At 39.8% G+C, this 19,112-nt stretch overlaps 1 protein-coding gene across 3 annotated transcripts in view; it reads left to right on the forward strand.

Annotated features, from left to right (window-relative positions):
* LOC143160725 (heparan sulfate glucosamine 3-O-sulfotransferase 1-like) overlaps positions 1-19,112 on the forward strand; it is a 118,578-nt gene that overhangs the window by 35,595 nt on the left and 63,871 nt on the right. The window contains exon 1 of one of the 3 annotated variants that reach the window (XM_076338815.1): positions 17,450-17,557. The exons of 1 other annotated variant lie outside the window; for it this stretch is intronic. The gene's annotated coding sequence lies outside the window, so the exon portion shown is untranslated. Of the gene's footprint in view, positions 1-17,449; positions 17,558-17,700; positions 18,179-19,112 lie in introns of those variants that run through there. One more of the 3 variants, XM_076338813.1, reaches the window with a different exon arrangement.

Genomic DNA, 19,112 nt, shown 5'->3' on the forward strand with positions numbered 1-19,112 from the left:
ACTGAAGGGATATTTAATCAAGGTGTACTTCAATACAAATGTTAAACAGAGAAAACTAGTGTATGAATGTTCTCGCATTACAAGGAGCCTAAGGAGTGTAATTTGGACATTTGGGCAAGGAAGAAACTTTTTCCTTCTTTGTTGCCCTAGCAGCAAAGTATTTTTCAATGATATTTTTCAAGGCACTTGCTGATTCAGCAAACTCCGTTTCTTATTTTGAGCTTCTGACATAGTCTGTGGGTGAAAAGAAAAGGTATAATAATAGAAAGAGGGGAGGGGCACAGTTGTGAACAGAAGTAGAGGGTCATGAGAAATCTGTGGAGACAAGCTAAGAAGCTCTGGGTATATCAAAAGCCACAGGAGGTTACAATAAATGAGTGATAATGGTTAAAATGTAGAAGTACAGAAAAACGTAGCTAAGGGAGACTGGATGTCAGGTTTTGCTTGTCTTTGCAGAGTTGCTCTTCTAATTCACTCTTGGAACCAGATCAGAAGGGTCTTTTTAGCTCCAATTCTGTATAATAAAAGGCTGAGAGACTTTCTGAGGGAAGAGAGATGGATAAGAAATCATCTGTAAAAAAAAAAAACCCAACAACCACCAAACAAAAAAACCCCAACCCTCCAGGTTCAGCAAGTAGAAAAATAAGCTCAGGCTAAGTATAATGTTGTAGTAATGTATTTACTACCTGGGAACTTTGTGATATAAATTAACAGTAGATTTGAACTACAACAATTAGTTCTGTTTCAGTCTTGTGTTCAATGCTTTAAGATCAGAAATCCCATCTATTTAATTTAATGAGAAAAATGTGACACTCATTTAGCAGTTAATTGTTTTTGCTGTAATGGTAATCTGTACAGTTATAAGTGTCTGCCCGTTACCTGGGTTTTGAGCTCGGTAGTGCAGAGATGTCTCCCCCAGATGCCTTAATGACCACAAAGTACTATGATGTGCTACATATTTAAATACAAGCAAACGTATCCACCATAAATAAAACCATATGGTATTCAGATATCAGACTGCCAAAGAAAACTGGCGGTAGCACAAAAGAACAACTGAAAACCACATGAATAAAAAGTAAAAATAGGAAAGTAAAAAATATCAGTTCTTAAAGTTTGTAAGGCCAGATTAACAATGTAATAACATCTGTCTATCCGTTTGTTACGCAGTATCTGCTGAATGTCCTGGCCAGTCAACACCAGGGAATATTCTAGGAATCAATCAACAGAATGCTATTGATTTGGGGATGTATCAGGAAAAACAACAACAAAAGGCTAAAGGGAGGACAATGGAGCTTTTGCCATGTGTTTGGCAGAATCTCAGCTTTAGTATTTCTGCAGTTGTCTGTAATGGATGGCACCCTTAATGCCTTCCTATCCAACCTTGCCACTCCGCCTTACAGAGTTTAAGATACCTTGACACCAAAACTATTATCTCCCAAACAAATAATAACAGAAAGGAAAAAAAAAAAAAGGGTGCGTGCACAAAGACTGAAAATACTATGTTCATAACCTCAGCAGGGAAGCAGAGGGACTGAAGGAAGGTGGGGAAACACAGACCTTATCATGGAGTAAAGTGGAGCAAAGGTCCTTCTGGGCGTGGTAGCTCCCACCAAGCAAATAGCATAGGAAGTGGTGGGCCCTTCTGTGAGTGGAAAGGGAATGTGTGAGTGCATAGAACCCCCGAAGGGTGCGAGACACGCTGTGATGGAGTGGTCTGTTGCGGATGCAGTGCACGCAGAGCCCTAGCTGACACAAGAAAACAAGGGGTGTGAGTGGGCGTCAGGACTGGGAGGGCCCTGCCCAGGCATGAGAAAGCGGGTAGGAAAGCTGCAGGGAGGTGAATGGGACAACAGAGAAAAGCTAGGAATTACCGGTGTCTGCAATGAACTTGGCCTTACGAAAACTATTAGGGTTATTGCTACCTTATGCATTTAATTGAAACTAAAAAAAGAAACATTGTGGTTCAGCGTCCATGTAGTTGTGAGCATATTTATTATTAAATCCTACTTCTTCATGTCGTTTGTGTACTGCTACCATGAGCAGACAGCCTACCATTTCTCAAACATCTGTTTTGAAAGACTTGTGAATATTTGCTTACAGTAGCATGTATTTAACATTTAAGCACTTTCAGCAACTCTTTGAAACAATTAGCTCATAATGAGCAGCTTCCATGCTAGCAAACTATACTAAAATGCTTATTAAAAACTTTCAAATGTTAAGACTCACTTTAACAAGAAAAAGGCCACACAATCATCTGCTCGCTCTGGGGAGTCATTTTGAGGTGTTGTTTCTACAAAGCAGAAAATAATTGCTGCAAGGAAGTTCTATTTCACTGTAAGCTTTTGTTGCAAGGACAATGTCTGAAAGTACATCAAAGCCTGCTGAGGTTGAGTGCTTTGTGACAGATTCCTGAAACATCATATAAACAGAGCTTTGACATGATACATCATAAAAGTTATTTGGGATTTTCTTGGGCTTCTTCATGAACCTTTATCTCACTTCATCATCATCAGGCCAAGGTGCTGCCCTGCCAACCTAGCTGTAAAAACTAGTTTGACAAGATACTCAAGCCAGGAAAAAAAGGGAAAACAGGGAAAGTGTTTCCTGACACCAGCTGTTCCAGAGAAGGGGGCTGACAATGAGGTCTTGCTACAGGGGTAGACCATCAAAAAAAGGAATTTGTCTCATAAGCAGGGCTTTTCCTTGCGTTTCTTGACCACAGAATGGCGTCACCAATATTTGAGAACTCTGACTTCTTGAAGCTGTCCTTGAAGAATCAGCAAGGTTTCTTTGTGGAGATCCCTCCCAGAGATCCCAGGAGTCCTAAAAAAAACCCCCACCCAGATTAAAGCTCAGCCTTGGAACTTGAATGGTTTAGTTAGCTGAACCACAGATAGAAATGGAAATGAATAAATAAATAAATCTCTCCTCCTTTCCCCTAAACTTTAGGAGTGTTTATTTTTGCCTTGAGATGTAAACTCTCCTCATCTAAATGAACGTAATCTGTAGTTTGCAAAATGGAAAAATACCTAAAAGGGACTTACCACAGTTCATCTCAACTATTCTATTAGAGGTATTATTTCACATCAAACGTGTAAGAGGGAATTATTGTAAGGTTATTACAAATTTAGAAAGAAACAATGCTGTGAAAAATATATGGAGTGCATGTGCATAACTGTTTAAAGCCTACGTTTTAATTTTTTTTTTTAATCCATACCTCTGCATGCTTAAAGCTGAATGTAAATTTTCAGGACCTCAGTGCCTGGCAGGCCCATCTAACACTGTTTCTATTGTGCGGGAGACTGTGCAGTTGCATAGTATGAGATGTTGCATGCCATGAAGAGCTGATACTTTAGGTAGACAAGAGCAATGAAAAAAGCTTATTTAGGGATTATCGATGAAGAAGTGAGGGCCAGATAAAATAAATGTCCTTTGTAAGGCCACATGGCTTTCTAGCCAAAATAAGAAATAACCCTTGTTCACATGCTTTGTCTTCTATAAATGTTGAGTCACTTCAGTTGTTTACTCAGTAAAAATCACTCAGTGCCTTAACAAGAGGTATGAGATGTCAGTATTCTCTAGCAGAATGTACAATTGGTACTTGTACCCAATGTTTCCTGGCATAGTCAAGGGGAGTTTTATCATTCTCTGAAATAAGAATAGGATTGCAGGCAATCAGTTCACCACAATGGTTATTAATGTGTTAATCTTTGAAAAGAAATGAAAGGTTTTCTGGCACAGAACTTTGCTGATTGTTCAGGGTTTGAGATACATCCTTGTTAGTTATGTATCTGCCCTAATACCTTGGATCCAAACGTCTCTACATTGAGACGCCTACATTGTAATTCTACCCAGAATCAGCTCTTGTTTTCTTGAGAATTCAAGCATGCTATGTAATACAGCTGCTAGTAGGATGTGGAAACTCAAGGCCATTAATCTGTTATCGATAGGCCACTTGGTCCAGAAGTAGCCACAGTGGTCCCTCTAATGACAAGCAATTTTTGTCATGACTTCAGTGGCCTTGTGCACGTAGCTTAGACACTTCACTCCAGCATCCTGTATCTTGGTTCCCTTTGTCTTATGTATGTGAATTGCAGTCCCATAGACCGTATTCTGTGCTATTGAAAGATATTGCACTTATGAGGAAGCAATGAAAACTTAAGAGACATCCATTTATAAGAAAGACCTGGGGTGCAGATATTTGGAATTACCTCCCTTTTTCCTTCATGCTCAAACATATTTGAAACACTGTTATAAAATATGCATTGAGAATCACAGCGTTAAAGTGTTCCTTCACATTCTCTAAATAGACAAAAGAGGTCTTGCAAATTATGCAGATTTTAAAGACATAAATCAAATAACCAATGCATCTTCAGTATACCTTGTTTTCTGTGATTATCTACATAATTACCATAATTGCCCATTGTATTCAATGCATTTTAGTAATATTCTAATTGCTATTGTGTTCTTGAAAATGTCATATTTCTAGTCATTGTCAACAGATGGCATATGTGCTTGGCATCATAAATTATATATCATATCAGAGAAAAATATCACTTTATCCTTTGTTAACTTGGCTAATTTTTGGGGAAAAAAGATCTACTTTTAAAAGATTTCTATTTTAAGTATCTAAGTATTGCTTTAGATCATGGTTTTGCATACATCATAAAATTAACATCTGTGAATAAATTGAGCAAAATGACCCAAATTAGAACGTGACCAAAATGCCATGTGACTGTATTTACTTTCAACTTTGATGTTTGCTTCCACAGCAGATAGAAAAATAAGGTACATAATAATAATTTAAAAAACCATAATAAGAAAAATAAGCTGTGGTCATATTCAGCAAAAATTCTGTTAGTTCTTCTTCCACTGTTAGGTATATTTATATGAGCTTTTAAAGGCAAACATGATTTCTGCCTGCCCATTCTCTGAAGCAACATGAGCCAGTTCTCACTAAATATGAGCCATCCAGCAGCTATATAGCTTCAGTAGCACGACACCAAGCATAGCTACAACACCCTATATCACAGCAATCCATGGCTTCTGTTTTGAAGATGATTTCCTCTAATCAGTTCAAAACATACGCAGGCTGAAGTTGCATCTGGTGGTAAAATACAGTGTAGATATATCCTCTGTTAACATCATCTGATTTAGTGTGTTGTTCAGTAGGCCTGGACTCAATCTTGTAGTTAGTTCTAATCAGAAGATTTCTACTTCCCTTGTTGAGGATTTTTCATACAGAGTCCTCTGGATACATAGGACAACCTGCGTATCCAAAACTCTCAAGCATCCAGAGGAAAAAAAAACCCCTAAAATTAAAACTTTACTTCCTATATTTATGTTTTTAAAGTATGTTTAACATAGTTAAAACATCTATATTAACAAATAGTTAACAAATGACATACACGCAAAGCTATCATTGCTGTTATTGGCAGATCTGATGAATAAATGATACAGCATAGAACACTTGTAGATTTTTGTTGGCTTGCTTTGAAATTATTTTAAACAGTTACTCTTTGAAAGAATGCTATGACATAAGCCTTCACTAAAGTTACCGAGGATGCACCACCATTCTGCTCCCCAAACCACCTTTGATCCCCAGTGACAATCCTGGATCCCCAATGACAACTGACTGCACATACATTTTGAAATCTCCAGAATGCTTTCTATGGAGGATTCGTCTGAGTAAGAGTGTGGGAACTGTTTCTTGGAAGCAAACTCAAAAAAGTTAAAAAGAACATTTTATTTAAAACCAGCAAAATTGAGCTAGGGAATGACTGAAGACAATTTTTAGGAGGCTTTTTTTTTTTTTTTGTGCTTGTTATATCTTGCTTGTATAATGGCACCAGAAGACCCAGATTATGTAAAAGAGTTCACAAAAAGACGTTTGCTGTACCAAACAAAATTTTGAAAAGGTACCTCTGGTTTTGATGTCTCAAATACTGGATACTTAGTATAAGAATATTATATTTGGTATATACTTACACTTAGTATAAGAATATTTTTAGGGGATGAGTGCCCACTGTTACCACATCAACAGCAGCTGGGTTTTGAAAGCACAAACCACTCTGAAAAAATCAGGCCCCAGTTTTGCATAGGCTGTACATGTCAAAATTGAAGGTCTATTTTTAAATCTTTGTAATTATCTCTACCTGTAGAGTTAATAAGTGATTAAGTCTATCTACAAAAATTTCTGAGGCAAACAGACCCATTACTTTCTGTGTTAACCTGGATGGTAGCCTTTGCCTACGAAGCGTCATGTCTTAAGGGTTTATTTTGCTCATATGCCTCTTGTTTTGTTTTTAGAACATTATGTGGTACCTAAAACCACAGGAATACAATTATTCTTTGGGTTTTTGGGAGGGAGGTCTAATTAAGCAGGTCTCCACTGTTGCAGGCACAGCTGTGAAAGAATTGCCTGTGACATGAGTTATGTATCCCAAACTGAAGGCAAGGTTGCTCAATAGAAGATTAGGTTTATTATTTGGGAGAAGAATCCACAACAAAAGAGATAATTAACATCAGAAGAATATAGATACCATTATTTTCTTGTTTTGGTGATTTCTTTTTTTGACAGGTATGGTAAATTGTTCTTTTAATGTGAGCCTGTTCTTTTAAAGACTAAAATCATTACTGAGTAAGTTTCTTTGATGGGTTAAAGTGGATTCTATTTAGTTAAAATATCCCATAGTGCTCTGATGTGTTAAAATGACCCAATTATTATATATACTTACCAAGAAAAAATCTAACTGAAATATCAAAAACTATCGCAAAGAGACCAAATATCAAAAACTAAATGAAGTCAAGGGCCACCCTTTTTGTTTTAATTATTGTCATTTCCTCAATTCCCCACCTATAAAAAGCATGTATTTCCTTGTTCACCTCTTTTCTGATATTTTGTAGGTAGGCTGTTTCAGGCAAGGACAGTTTGCCTCAAACAAAGATACCGATCTTGATTTTGCGATGCAAATCTTAAACACTTCAGTCGAATGTTTTCAACTTCCTCTGTCATGGGTCAATGGCAAAGTCTCATTTGACTTCTACAGATGTAGGCGCAGATGTGAGAGGTCCATTTCATGATCCATGTGTAAACAACTGAAAATATTTTCAACAGGAAAGCAGGACTTCAAGGAGCTGAGAATTCTTAACTTTGAAATCTGCAATGTATTAAGGGAGCTGTAGCAGATTCAGTCTCCAGGCTAGTATAAAATGGAGTCAGCCTATAAAGTAGTTTGGGAGCTGAACAAAGTGTAACTAGCTCACTTAGAAGTATTACAAGTATCATTTTTTCATAATTTTATGTTAGAACCTTCCACATTTCCTCAGATTCATTTAACCTAGAATTATTATAGCTACATATATGAAAATGAAGGCCAAATGACTTTATACATTGAATTAAATCATTTGCATTTTAGATATAATTCTTTATTTTTAACCCTGGCCATTTCCTTTTAAATGTTTTTTTCCTTGAGACTTATCTGCTACCAAGCCTTTTTTTCAGCCAAGGACTTCAATGTTTGAGGCCATGGAGCAAAACCGCTGATTTTTAAAATTTTAATTAAATAACTGTCAAGCCAACCATACAGATGAAGGACCTTTAAATGGCCTGAACTTTACAGACATGGAGAAGTAAGCAGGAGGAAACATGTAAAAGATGGAGTGACTAAGATAAAGGTGTGGGATATGATAATTGTTAACATAATGATCTATCAGTCTCTGTTTCACTAGGCTGATTGGTAAGACTTCACATTTTCCTTTGAAAACAGTAGATTTACCCTGTTCTTTGCATTAGTCTCTTCTGTATCTTTTACTGTCATCTCTTAAATCATAGTGAGTTTTTATCCTGATAAGAGGATAATGATCATTCCATTATGTCTGGATAAATAAAATCCCCATCTAACATTTTCTGAGCACCTACATAAACAAAGCTAAGTTTAAATGCGACTTTCAGGAAAACAAGGAAACAAACAAAATTGGTAAGGTATTTCTTATTTCTTAACAGGCTACTTTGTTCTCATTTTCCTGCTTACGAAAAAGAGATAAAATCATTTGTCAAAAAAGCCTTAACTGGAATTGTGCCCTTTTCAGTTAAGTTGCAAAGTTCCATCATCTTTTTACAGTCCTTATAAAGGGCCAAGTACAGTCCTTCAACTATGATCCCATAAGTTCATGGGTCACCCTTTGCCATTTCCTGCATTCCGAGCTTCTCCACGAGGTAGATACATTTGGAGCTATGAGCTTGTATCCGCTTCCCGTATGCCACTCAGAAAACTTTACCTGATTCATGGAGTTTTGATTCCCCATTGTAGAAGTGTATGCATCTGCCATAGTTGTTTTAGGAGCACTGAGAAGAATACATCTCCTTTCCTTCAAAGCTTCATGTGAAATGAGGTCATGCAGTGGTTACAAAATGGACTGCTGATATCAAGGCAAAGGTTGTCCTGTAAATTATTTTGACATGGGTATATTTCTTCATATTTGCCGTAACGCACTTTACCTGAACAATCTTCTGGAACAACAGTGGCAAGGATAGTAACTTTTTAACCATGCTATCTAAACTGTGTTTAGAATAGATCTAAGAGTAAATGACAAAGTTGTAATAGTCTAATGACTTATCTACATGATTATTACTACTATTGGCAAAGAACAGAGAAAGAAAAAATTCTATCATAGATGGATTTAATGAGCCAGCTAAGGTTATTCGGTGTTACCACAGCAATCACTGACTGTATATAAAATATTTTTCCATGAATATTTTTTAAGCCTGAAGAATAATCAGTTATGCATCGATGTAGACTGACTAACCATTCCATATATCTTGCATTACAGACTAAACATACTGTTTTAAATCCCTCCCTTTGAAATCATTATTGCATCTGGAGTTCAGCAGTGTAGTAGATGGTAACAAATCCCAGGAATCAGGGGGCTGAAACTCTATACAGTTGCTTCAAAATACAGGAGTTTAATGTATGATGAATGGCTATTTATGGTTTGTATAATACCATCGGTGTGAATAGCAATTTATGCCATAAAAACTGGCAGGTTTCTATCCCGATTTTCCAATCTAGTACTGAAAACAGTAGTGAGGGTCAGTTTCCTTCTTGACTTCACAATATTTGTAGAATTACTGTAGAATAAATGACTGGCAATGATGAACTAAAAGGAAATATATACACTGAGGAGTTGTGTTGACACACTGTAGTACATAAAACTATTGATGCAGAGGGAAAGACAGATTTCCCTGAAGTCAACAGGAATTTTGCTACTGGGTTCCACGTTGCCAACATTTCACTGTCAGTACAGAGTTTGGCTATTTTTACCCTGAATTAATGTACAGTTCATCTGCTTTCCTATCCCTCCCCGCTCATTTTCTCCTCTTCCTACTCTGCCTCCCTCCTTACCTCTGTTTGGTTCCTGTTCTATATCTGCTGCATCTGCCAGGCAGTTAAATTTTAAAATAACTTTTCCCTTTGAAGTGCTAATGCCAGCACTGCTATTTCTATAGCAAGTAACTTCACTGACTGTTGTGGTTTGCTTTTAGTCTTTGTTTTATGTGTTTGTATGTGCGTATGTAGGGTGTTACATGATTTTAACAGTGAAGAGCTGGAAAAAAATGGAAAGAAAGAAAAAAATCTCCTAATTAAGTTTTATAAATAAAAGTTAAATCCCAGCTGCTCCACCTCAGGCTGTGATTTTGTCAGATCTCACAAGTTAAGCAGGTCGAACTTGGTGAGTAATTAGATAGGAGACCTCTGAGGAAAACCCAGGGTGCTGTATGCGGTGGCACTGAAGATTCAGTAGCTGCCACCGTTCCTTTTCAGTAAGTGTTAAATCATTGCTTATGTTGTTCTTTCTTCGTTCAGTCCATTGGTGGCTATTAAACATGACAAGTCTGTACAGAACCCCTGTTTCAGAAAACCTTTACACTGTTTATTGCCAGAAGGTAGGAGGATGCTCTTCTGAAAGGACCACTTCGTACACAACTCTTTTTATAGTCTTTAACCACCTGCTAGTGGCCAAGGGTAGGAAAGCAGATGAACTACATATTGGAAACAGAGTACCGGACCTTTGATCAGTTCCAGCATGGCATTCATATGCTTTTTTCACAGCCAGAATTTTTTTGTGTATTGAGCACTTGAGCAATCACTGTTGTCTTCTTCAAGATGTTTTTTTTTGCTGTTGAATAAAATACATATGTGCGTGTTTATTTTAAACATCTATACTTACCATATTTACAGTAATGACCAACTGCCCTAATGTGACCATTATGCAATATGCTGTACATTTATGTAGCAAAGTAAAAAAAAATGCATGCCATATTTGGGTGTTAACCTAAAAGAGTTTGGGAGTCCTTACTGATACTGTGAGATTTAGAAGGCTCAGAGGTGTCCATTTTAAATATTTATGTTTTGTTCTTTCACACTAGGAATGTTTCATTCATGAGCGTGTTGCATCTTCCACATAAATGCTTTCATTTATTTACAGGTATAGAAAAAACCCCACTGATTAATAATGAAGTCACCAGTTACGTGTGCACTGAGAAAATTAATCATTTGCACTATCTGGATTATCCTCGAGGTTTGCTTTGGGAAAGATAATTTGAGATAACTGTTTCCTGGTCTGTGTAAGTCAGGAATGTACTCATACTTTAGTGAGTTGAACAGCGGGTCAAAGCTTGACGGGTTGTCCTCTTGTATGGCTGTTTCTCTGAGCTGATCCTGTTTGTTTACAAGAAACTACAAAATCCTGTTTCCCTGAACAAGGCAATGGAGTATTCCTTCACTGCTTGCTCCAAGCCACTGTCAGCCCGCTACCCCAAAGGCTCTCTCCTTTTCTAAGCTTTTTTCAAGGCTCCGGGGGCAAATTCAAAAGATGCCTAACTACATTCTCATTTTTCCTAGACTTGCTGGAGAGGGGATGTAGGTGTGTTGGGGAGGTTACAGACACCTAAATCTTCACATAAAAGTTGGGAATTAAAAACTTTTTCTCCTGTATAGGAATGTCTTTTTGATTTAGCAGGTCTTTGGGGTATTTGAATGGTAACTAGATATACCAGTTTCAGCTCCCAAGCATAAATAATTCTTATGAACACCTTAAAGGAAGGTGTTCCTCTGAAAATGTAAGGTGGGAATTCTGTAAGTCAATTAATAATGATACGTATATTTATATCTGAGATTTATCACTTTAATAACAGCGTGTATATTTACATCTGAGATATATCACTCTGTCACACAGCTTTGTTATTGTGCCCAACGGCTGGTCAAAATTTGGGGGTTTGTAGACTATTCCCACTAGAAGGAGGAACTGTTAATAGAGATTGATCTTTTTTCAGTGCAGTCCTGTTTCTAAAAAGCAACATAAAACCCCCATCCTGTTTCCTTGAGCATAGCTGAAATTATACATATTGAAAAAGCTTCTTTTTTTCAGGGATTCAACCCATGTCAGTCTGTGCCAGCAGTCCAAAACCTGTCTAGGTTTTCTCCTAGGTACCTGTTCTTTCGCAGTAATTTGACATGAGCTCCTTCTACATATTGGCTGTGTCTGCATGGTTACGTATGTCCTACATACATAGCCCCTATTTTTTTCGCTTGTATTTATTTCCTGCTTAAAACAGCAAAACCACTCCACCCACTTCATTCACATTCTGAGCTGGCTCTTTCAAGCTTTTGTTTTGTACAGAGACATGTAATTGTGTTTGGGGTTTAGAGACTACAGCCATTCCAGCTACTTGTTTCTGCAAAGGAGCATAATGACTTCTTACATCTATCTTAAATGAAGAGGGACAGCTATACCCAAGAGCTGCAATGAGGTTTACCTGACCTATAATTTTACAGCATTATAAACCACATTTCAGCTGAAACTTCAGGGCTAGCAAAACAATAAAGGTTTTTGTTCAGTATTGTGGTGTAGTGAGTTTTCCTTTCAGTGATCTCATGTCTGTTCCTCCAGAAGCTGGAAATGCATCATGGTTCTGAAGGGCAAGTCTGCAACACCCTTTACTCTTTGGCTAATTGCACAGCTTCAGGAGGATGTTCAGAGATGGTGTACTGCAGACACCAGCCCTGTCTGCAACTTACCCTAGCTGTGTATAGATAATTTTGGACTGTTTTCAGGGTGAGAGAACTACAAAAGCAATTTTACTTTTAGTTACAGTGCACTCTGGGTCTGCAGAAGGTACAACTCAGCTAGACTAGCAATTCGGAGTAATGTCTTTTTTTGGATCGTCTTATTCCTTGCTGTGACTGTTCATTCACCTTTCCTATTTTGTCTCTTTTCTTTCTTCAGTTCACTGCCTCTGGTGACACAATTTAGAGCAGTGCAATGGACGTATGAGTGAGGGTACTTAAAATCAAGGGCAATTTTAAAAATCAGAAATAGAGTATATGGCAAAGTGTTTCAGCTTCAAAAAATATCTACACTTGTTTGGAATGCCCTCAGTAACCCCTCAGGAATGACAGAATTGCCCCATTTTTGGAAAATAAATGTCATCTTTCAACACCATTGATGTCCTCTCAGTAACTTGTGTCTATTGCTTTACTGTTAATAAGGATTTCTAACAGTCTTGTGACTTGAGAAAAAGTCATTTCATGATAATTAAGATGTCAGGCATTACAATACTCAATTACTAAATAAACATGAGAGAAGATGCACTTCTCTGGAGTCTTTCAAAGGTTGATACTGTATTGAATACCAGATGCTGCCTATGTCAAGCCCTGAGGTTTCATATGATAAAGTTCCCGTAAGTTTTATGCAGATTGAAATCCACATTTGTCTAGATAATCTCACTTTGTTATAAAGCTGCGAAGAAAAGGTCTTTGGAGAATGAGGAAATGAGTCAAATTCACTCTTAATGAACTCTAGCCACTTGAGTACAGAAAGGTAGATCTGCCCCATTATTTGTCAGATGTTTAATTCACTTAAAAATTAATTGAAAATCAAGGCAAAAGACACCCTTTATGCCTTGAGTTTTAGCCTGTGCTTCAGACTGAAACAAATACTCCATCATAATTCAGCTGAAACCACAGTTTCTGTGTAGTGGCCAGAATTAGTTGTAAATCAGACCAACTTCATGAACCTTAGTGGATGAAAAATTGGGACCAAATCCAGGCTTTGAAATTTTGAATACTGTTATAGGTATGTAGCTCTACAAGAGTCACTGATAATTAACTCATTAATAAAATTGCCCATGCAATTGAGTTCTGTGATAAGGAATCTGGAGAATTTCCAAAAATACTCAGAAGAAACAAGTGAAAAGCATTGAAAATAGGTCCTTTCTCCCCTCTCTCTAGCCACAGTGATTTTTCTTTGCATCATAGTCCTAGGCCATTTGTAAGTGGAAATCTAGCACAGCAGATGATAGACTGGCCTTTCACCAGGCTAGCCATACATGCTTTTCTCCTCTAGCCTTTTAATTATACTGTACCTTTACCCCTCTATCACAAACATATGACACCTCATCCACCATCTCATTTAACACCTTTGCTTTTTCCAGAATTTAATGCTAGCTGTCTGGAAGCAGGTGTCTGTATATGGGCAGCTATTTAAATGGAAGAGATGAAAACTAGTACAAAAATTGTGAAGCAGATAAGGACCTGCAAAAGGAAGAGGGCTTATATTGAAAAGAGATCAGTTCATAACATGGAATTTGCTAGATTCTTTAAGAATCAGTCTTATTATTTCAGTATCTCTTAATAATTTCACTAGTAATCTTAGGAAAAAAGAAAATGTGAAATTTACTGTTGATTCCCAACCTGTCAACAGCACACACAAGATATTGGAGCCAAGAAATGGCGTTATATTATAGGATTACAAAACTCAAGATTATGCACTAGAGCCTAAGAAAAACTCTTGGTATAATCTGGTAGTTTGAGAGTCAAAAGTTGTACAGGAGGAGAAAAATTTATTGTTAGTATTGAGCACAGGCCAAGCTGTAAGCTATCAACATAGGAAAGTCATGAAAGAAATCAGGGCCAATCCCATCTTTATCAGTGTTTAAATGGAGATGAAAGACTTAATGCTATTATGCACATTACTAGTAAGAGTTTACTAGAATGCCATTTATAAAACTCTGTCCATCAGTGTTTAAGACAGACTAATTCAAACTGTAATAGGTCATAGATGTCATCAGGGAAATACAGAACTTGTTTTATGAACAGAGATTAAAAGAGGATCTGGTTCAATTAAATAAAAACTGAGTGTTGTATATAAATACATCAAATGGTGAACCAAAGAGAATAACACTTAAGAGCATTATTGAGAGAGAAACAAATAAGACAATTTCTAATCAGAGGAGTGATGCTCAGGCACTGCCTTCAGTAGGAACAGTGAAACTGATTTTAAGATGAACCACTGGACTACAGAAGATATTAGATAATGTAGTCTGCTGAAAAGCAAAGAGTTTTGGATTGGTGATTCAGTGGTTTTACTCGAGTCCCATGCTTTTTTTACTTGTTCCTGCTAAAACTGATGTACTCATGTGAAACTCTCGACTCTGACAGTGATTTTTTTTGCAATAAAAACTATATAGTACCGTTCCATCTAATATTATGTAATTATGTTGGAACACCAGTACTAAGTGCAATGGAGTAATATGGTGGCTATAGCCAGAAGCAGTCAGCAAACAATGAAGAAAATTAAATCCACATGAAAAACAGACACTAGAATTAAAAGAAAACTTCATTTCATCAGAATATTAATCAAGGACACATGCTTTTAAAAACAAAATCAGAAACAGCTCTCTCTGACAAATCTCTGTCAAATTTAATTGGCCTGTGACAAATATTGGGATGACTTTATATACTTAATTTTAAAAGTTCAAAATCGGCTTTACGTGTTCTTATCCTACAGTAAGAATGGCTTACAATACATGGGAACCCTTAGAATCCACAAATGTGAAGAAAATGTGAAAATTTTGAAAAAGAAAGCAATTAATATTTTTCTCTGCAGAAGGCAAATAAATATTATTTAAAAAAGAAAATTCAGCTGTAATTCTCAAGTGTTATTGTGCCAAATGTGTAGTCTAAATGCAAGCATTCATGTATTAAACGTAGAGGTTTTAGTCCTGCTGTAAGTGCAAACCACAATGCAACCTCAGCTGTGGAGTTACAAGTAATTACTCTTTTATATACAAGTAACACAAAATCTACAGCATAATGGGAAAGGAAAAATAACAATGTGTCATGTAAATGAAATTATCCCACAAAAGCGCTCTACCTTTTCATTTTATTTTCTTCTTCCTCCTTACATAGCTTTAATCCTCATTGCCTATGATTATCTAACTAAGGGTTTGTGACAATTTGGGGGATCTCTCTATGTAAAGCTTATGAATTCTGTTTGATACCTGGGAATATCTATACATAGCTGTGTCAGGTCGAAAATTCTTTGCTAATCTAAAATCCACAAGAGGTGGCAGGAGAAATTTTTGCTCCTGGCACACAATCAATAAAGAATTGTTAAACCTTCATAATATCCTAGTCAAATACAGTCCCTTGAAGCATGATACTGCTACCAGGTAGGCAAACCTGGTTTTATGGATGAGGTGAGGAGGTAATAAATAGGTGATAAATCATCTGTTCTACACAAATTTCATCACCTGATAAGGGGGCTACCTGACAAAGATAAGGTGGCTGTAAGAGCAAGTGTCTCTTGCTCAGTGTTGTAGACTAAGTACATCTGGTAGTAAGTATTGGAGGGGGATGGTGGACTTGCAGGAGTTCTACCTATATTTGTGTCGTGGTTTAACCTCAGTCAGCAACTGAGCACCACACAGCCGCTCGCTCAGTCTCCCCCCAGCCCGGTAGGATGGGGGAGAGAATTGGAAGAGTAGAGGTGAGAAAACTCATGGGTTGAGATAAGAACAGTTTAATAATTGAAATAAAATAAAAATAATAATACTAGAATATACAAAGCAAGTGATGCATGATGCAATTGCTCACCACCCGCCGACCGATGCCCAGCCAGTCCCCCAGCAGCGGCCCCCCCGGCCAGCTTTCCCCAGTTTATGTACTGAGCATGACGTCCCATGGTATGGAATGTCCCTTTGGCCAGTTGGGGTCAGCTGTCCTGGCTGGGCCCCCTCCCAGCTTCTTGTGCACCTCCAGCCTTCTCAGTCGGTAGAGCATGGGGAGCTGAAAAGTCCTTGACTAGTGTAAGCACTACCTAGCAACAACTAAAACATCAGTGTGTTATCAACTTTGTTCTCTCCTAAATCCAAAACACAGCACTGCACCAGGAAGGAAATTAACTCTATCCCTGCCGAAACCAGGACAATTTGGAGGGCAAAATAAAGGCGGAGAAATGCAAAGGGCTCCTGCCTTTAACAGCTGTTCTGAAACCCTTAAAATCTGAGTGGTTGCTTACCCCTGCGGTGAAGAAACTCCAAGTCCAGCGTACCGCAAGTTTAAACAAATGGTATCTGAAGAAATCGGCACTGTCCCTCAGAAGAGAGGGCAGTAAAGCCCCGTGCCAAGATCGGCGCCAGAGGACTGGGGAAGGAGTTGGTGTTGCTGCTTCAGCAGACCAAAGCAAGCTCACATGCACACCAGTAGTGCCTTGCATGGAGAAACCTGGCTCTAGCAGCTGGCAAGTGGCCGAACAGTTGTTTTTACCAAGGGTGGGGAGGAGGGTTGGATACTTTTGTGCAAATGAGTCCTGCCCTGCCAATGTGATCACGGCCACACGGGCGCTCAGTGGCCTTTCTGCCGTCAGGGATTCTTGCACTGCCCGGCTCATCCCCTCCGTGCTTGGCAGCGGGCAGCTCGGGGCTCTGCGGCCCTTCTCCACGGCCAAAGGCACCTGGCGGGCCGCTGGCAGCGAGAAGACAAGCGAGGGGTGCACCGCCCGACCGCGGCCCGCTTCCCGTTGAACTGGGGGATCCCCCCGGCGTTCACCTGAGCGGTGACTGAAAGCCGCTTCGTGGCGTGGAGCCCTTGCAACTTCCCACGGCTACTTCACCCTTCCCCGACCGCTGCCCGCCCGGGTGTCGGGCGAGGTACCGCGGCCGGCGGGCTGAGGGCGCGCCTGCCGGCCCCGCGCCCGTTGAGCCCTAACGGTTCCCCGCGCGGGAGGCGCGCGGGGCGGCTCGCGCCGGCCGGGGAGCCAGGGGTGCCGGCGGGGCGGGGGGGTTAGATCGCCCGGTCAGCTGCCCAGAGGAGTCCCCCCTCCCCCAGACCTGGCAGGGCACGGGCAGCCGCGGCGAGCCGGGCGCTCGGCGCAGCCTCCCCCGCCCTCCCTCCGCGGCGGCGGAGCCCTGCGCCGGGGGGTGAACTCCGGTGGAAGGGACGCTCCCGTGCGCCCTGCCGCTCCCCAGCCCCCGCTCCCCTCCGCGTGCCTCCTCCTCTGGTCACTGGGACTGATGAATTAATCATGATGTGGCTGCTGTTCATGCATTTATGTGGAGCGGGCTGTGCCACCGGCTCGAGGCGTAGCGCGGCGGGGTGAGGGAGCGAGGAGAGCGCCGGCCCCTCCGCTCCTCTCCGCTCCGGCGCGGAGCCGCCGCCGCCAGCCGCGCGGAGCCGAGGCCGCGGCCGCACCGCTCTCCATGGCTCCGGAGGAGGTAACGGGAGTCGGGACTCGCTCCCCCTTCCCCCGGCAGTCAGGGAAGGGGGGCAGGGCTGGCGGGTGCGGGGGTCGGAGGGGGCACGGCGGCGCCGGCAGGGCAGTTTTAACTTGCCGGGAGGGGGGAGAGAAATGCCCGCGTTAGCGCGGGGGAGGTTCTGGCCTCGCGTCCCCGAGGTTCCCCCCAAATCCTGCCCGTGGTTTAAAAATTGCTCTCTTGGCATAACTGTGCGGGAGCCAGGCTCACTTTTATCGCCGCTGACGCTGTCAAAAACGTTGTGGCTTCAGCAGTAACAACAGGGAGCCCCCTCCCTCCGCCGGGCAGCCGGGTCACCCGCTCCGTGGGAGAAATTAAACGCTGATAATCCATTAGCTTCGTCTTCCCCGCTTACGCGAAAGTGATGAAGACTTGCTAATTAATTTACATACGAGGGAATGATCTCGGAAGGAAGGAGAAAACACCCCGTTGCACCTGCTCCGCCGAGACTTGTCGTCTGAATCTGGAGGAGAGCTATAAATCATGTAAAGTGTTCGCGGTGGAGTCGGCTTCTGAGAGCTGTAGGATTATGTATCCAAGCGCTGAATTTATATTTCCCACTAGGAAAAGACTGAAACTCAGGTCAGATATAAACTACATCATTTCATTTAAAACTAAACTGTAGTTATTTATTTTAATTCTAGAGGGGATTTTTCTTCTCTTCTGATTAAATAGAAAGTAGTATTAGAGCATGTAGTAATGATTTACACGTTATAGCCTGAAATCTCTTGCAGAGTTGGAAGTGGCTGACAGTGTAAGGATGATGCTTTAGACTCACATATGTCCTATTATTTTTGCTACACATGGAAAGACTGTGAATAACCAGGCTGTTAAATTTTACTTTCAGCTTTTAGTCTGTACAAAACCATATTTTCTGAGATACAGAATGGAGAAAACTTGGACTAGAGAGACCACAACTTCCATTGAAAAGGTTGACTTTCTCAACTACAGCAACTAAAATCTGTGTGATGTCTGCTTTGATCATTTCCATCCTTTGGAAAAAAAAACTTTAAAAATGTGATAGGCTACTTCCAAGAATTTCACTTACTGCCTCTGGGGCAATACTGTAATAGTTCTTGGCACTTGCCTGTTAAATGAGCTGAACTGGGAGAGCTACTGTTCGGTAAGATGTTTGTGTTTAGGGATATTTATTCCTGTGGCAGGTATTTCTTCATAAAAAGGAAAGGAGGGTTTTAAGCTGATAAGATCATGGTTTCATGTTGTAGAAATTATTAATAATTTAGTTTTATGACATCAGTGAATTTTCATATATTTGACTAGTTTTGTTGCTGGCAAAACTACACTGAGGTTTTGTCATTTCAGAGAGAACTAATTTAGATTGTGGTTAATTGCTTTAGTAGCCTAACATATTTTTGAGAATACTGTAAATGGCAAATATTATTAAGTTCTTTTGTTCCAATTATGTAAAAATACTGCTTTCTGATTAAAAAGATGTTGTGTGTTATAGATGGAGCCTGCACATTGCATTAAGTCATGTCATCAGAACGAGGGAATT

This window comes from Aptenodytes patagonicus, chromosome 5, assembly GCF_965638725.1.
Source record: "Aptenodytes patagonicus chromosome 5, bAptPat1.pri.cur, whole genome shotgun sequence".
Lineage (NCBI taxonomy): Eukaryota > Metazoa > Chordata > Aves > Sphenisciformes > Spheniscidae > Aptenodytes > Aptenodytes patagonicus.